This window comes from Lactuca virosa, chromosome 3, assembly GCF_052849685.1.
Source record: "Lactuca virosa cultivar CGN04683 chromosome 3, Lactuca_virosa_CGN04683_v6, whole genome shotgun sequence".
Taxonomy (NCBI): domain Eukaryota; kingdom Viridiplantae; phylum Streptophyta; class Magnoliopsida; order Asterales; family Asteraceae; genus Lactuca; species Lactuca virosa.
This window is the reverse complement of record NC_136428.1, coordinates 174,943,471-174,946,901: the sequence shown is the minus strand read 5'-3', so window position 1 is coordinate 174,946,901 and position 3,431 is coordinate 174,943,471. Positions and strand designations below refer to the sequence as shown.

The following is a 3,431-nucleotide window of genomic DNA, read 5'->3' as shown; positions in this document are numbered from 1 at the left end:
CTCGTTCCCTCCAAGATCTTCCAAAAATTCCTTGCCAATGCAGCAAAGTCTGATGCTCAGGAGCACGTGAAGAAAAATTCATCAACCATCTCCAAGGGTACCTGGAAGTCCGAAATTGGCTCTATAGAGCTTATCTGTTCATTATTGAAGAAGCCAACTAAGCTGACAAGATTGCTAAGTTCACTTAGGGGGAGATTGTTGAAACATAAAAAGTGAACCTCTAGCAATCAAGTTCTGATGTCAGCTAAATCCGAGATATGGTGAAGTTCCGAGATTGAGACCTTGACCGAGATCAAGATGTTTCGAGATCCGAAGTCTATTCATGCCTTTAATGCATTGTGTCTTACCTATGATGTAACAGTTCATAGGACTTATTTATGTGTATCTTTTAGATATCAGTTTTTCAAACACTAATTATTGTCTAGTCCTAAGAATTTTTTTCAGTATGTACTATGTTCCTCCTCCACTATATATGGAGTGAATGTTTCATCATTTCAATGGATGTGAATGATCGCAAGTCTTAATTCAAGAATAACAAATATTCTCTCCACATCACTTTCATCTTTCATTCAAGTCTAAGTCATCAGGTAGGAACCCCATACATCATTTCAATGGAGTGAATGTTTCATCATTTCGACTGGAACCTTTTCCTTGCGCATTGATTCTCGTACTCACACTTATTTCTATAAAAATTTTCCCAACTCTTTAAGTCATCAGGTAGGAACCCCATACATATTCAAAAATATGGTCTTGATTGTAATCTTCCAAAATGTCACAACTTTTTCCAAGTAAGCTCCTTCACTACTTTCAATTTTTTAATACTGAAAAAATATGATAAAAGGACTAGAGAAACACATCATCATTTGGTTAAGCAAAAATAAACTAATAAAAATACTAAAAATCAAAAAGGAAAGAAGATGCAAAATCGAAAAAAATGTTCGGTTGCATCCCGAAAAGCACTTATTTTTGAGGATTCGTGAGTCGGACACCTTCCCACTCTACGTTGTTGTAGGTGCGAGTGGGATCTCCCGTTTCTCCTTTTACTCCTTCGATCTTCTCTTGTATGCTTGGACTCTCCTTATGTACACCTTTTTCGATTTTTCCTTTTTCTTTTGATCGGCTCTTTCTTTGTGTTTTCGTTTCAACACATTGCTTTTCCATTTTTCTTCTTTTTGTTCCCATTCTTCCACTTCCATTTTGTCAATGATTAGATTGTTTTCCTCTTGTTCAATCTCCTCCTTTCTTATATCTTCATCATTACCCGAATCAAATTCTTCTTCTTCTATTGCTTCATCCACTTGAGCCTTTGGTGTAGTGAATGTTAATACTTCAATCGTCACTGGAATTGAAGCTCTAGGCTTGGTAAGCTTTGATTTTTCATGTTAAGGCTTTTCCCAAGCTTTCAACTCTTCCTCCATCAGCTTCTCTATTTCATCTAACTCGTTTGGATCTTCTTCTATTCTTTTTCCATCCACATCATTCACCTCTAACATCTCAACTAAAGGTTCTTCGTTATTCACTTATTGGTTCATCTCGAAGGTGATTTCTTCGTCTTCTACACGAAGTGTGAGCTTAGAATCATGGATGTCAACAACTGCTCTTGCAGTACTCAAGAATGTCCTTTCTAAGATTATGGGAGGGTCTTCATCTTCTTTCATGTCCAACACCATAAAATCCACTAGAAAAATAAATATCCTAACGTTCACCAATAAATCTTCAACCATGCCACGTGGATGACTGATTGAGTGATCTTCCATTCAAAGTGCCATCCTTGTGTTTTGTAGCTATGGTAGAATGATATTCTCATAGAAAGAGTATGGCATGAGATCTAAGCTAGCCCCCGAATCGGCTAAACCATTTATTGAAGTAGAATTGTCAAATTCACAAGGCCAAGTTAGCTGGCCCGGATCTCCCATTTAATTGGAAACCTATCAATGATTACATCAAAACACAAGTCATTTAGTATGATGGTAGATGCTTTCTCCAATTCTTTTCGGTTAGTCATCACATTCTTAGCAGATTTAGGATGCTTAGCCATGGATTTGAGGAATGGAGAGTTGATCGAGATGGATAACACTTGTTCCATGAATTTCTTCTGGTCTGACTCCAAATAATTCTTGAGGGCTTGAGATGGATATGCAGAAGGAGGCTGTTATGGTTTTAAAAATGAAGGAATTTCATTCTTCAGTTGCCACGATGTGATATCATGGTCGCCACGTCATGGGCACTGGGCAGATAATTTTTCTTTTTCTGCTTCGGGTTTCTCTTCTTCCAGATGTGGATCGGGTTGTGTGGTAGCAACATCGGGTTGGATCGACATTCTTGTGTGGTAACCTCTCGTTAACATTTTTTTTATATTTCCAAAGTTGAATCACGCCTCTTCTTAGAAACAATTGAAATGTATGCAAGCATCGATTCAAACTCGGATTTGTTATCGGTTTGTGGTTGTTCATTTTGATAGAAGCCTCGACCGTCTTGTATTCATCGTAAGGAAACCACTCCTTCTTAGGATATCTCTAATCCTCATCCTACTTGTCCCCATTAGAGTAATACACTTGAGAATTACGATTCCCATTCTCATCTAGATCGTAATGGCATGTATGGACTGATCCATTTTTGTCATTCGTCGATCAATGTTCTCGAGTTTAGCCATTATTACTCCCAAGTTCTAGTTTCCTCCATCGCCACGACCTCTTGTAGCATCTTCTCGCAGGTTATGATATTCTCATGATTATTTTGTGAACTCTACAATTAACTCTTTGATTATGACCGGATTCTTCTTCATCATTTGCCCTTGAGAAACAAGAAGTTGCCTAGTTGTAACATTCACCCCATCATAGAAAATAGACACCTCTTGTTGCACATTCAAGTCATGTTGAGGACAATTTCCAAGAACTTTGTACCTCTCCCAAGCTTCGTATAAGGACACGCCAATTTCTTGTTGGAAGTTAGCAATTTTCTTCTTTAGCTTGGAAATATTTGAAGGAGGACTAAATTGTTCAATAAAAGCTTCACGAAGATTTTCCCACTCCAGGTGCGAGTGACTTCAACCAAACTTTTGCATCTCCTTTAAGCATTACTTGAAGCATCCTTAGCAAAACTGCATCTCTATTAACAAGTGGGAGATTGAAATAATTAGCAATGTCCAAGACTTCATCGATGTACTTGAATGCTTCTTTGTGGTCCTTCCCAAAGAATGGGATATCTTTAATCATGGCTAGAATATGCCCATTGAGTTTGAAATTTGCGGTTGCTGGGATTTTTTGTGGCACAAGACTGGACCCATTGTCGTTACGCAACCTTTTCTTGTAATCCTCCATCGTCATATCCGCTATGTCTGCCATCTCTTCGACCTCACTTTTTATTTCTTCTTGTGAATCATCCTTGGTAGATGTTTCTAGCTCGTATCCTACTTCTTTCATGCTTAGAGT

The 3,431-nt window shown here is 38.0% G+C and overlaps 1 non-coding gene across 1 annotated transcript; it reads left to right on the top strand.

Moving 5' to 3' along the window:
- The first annotated feature begins 2,867 nt into the window (after positions 1-2,867).
- Positions 2,868-2,971, top strand: LOC145167978 (small nucleolar RNA R71). The gene has a single exon (XR_013741575.1). It is a non-coding gene; the product is annotated as a small nucleolar RNA R71 (small nucleolar RNA).
- The last annotated feature ends 460 nt before the right edge of the window (positions 2,972-3,431 follow it).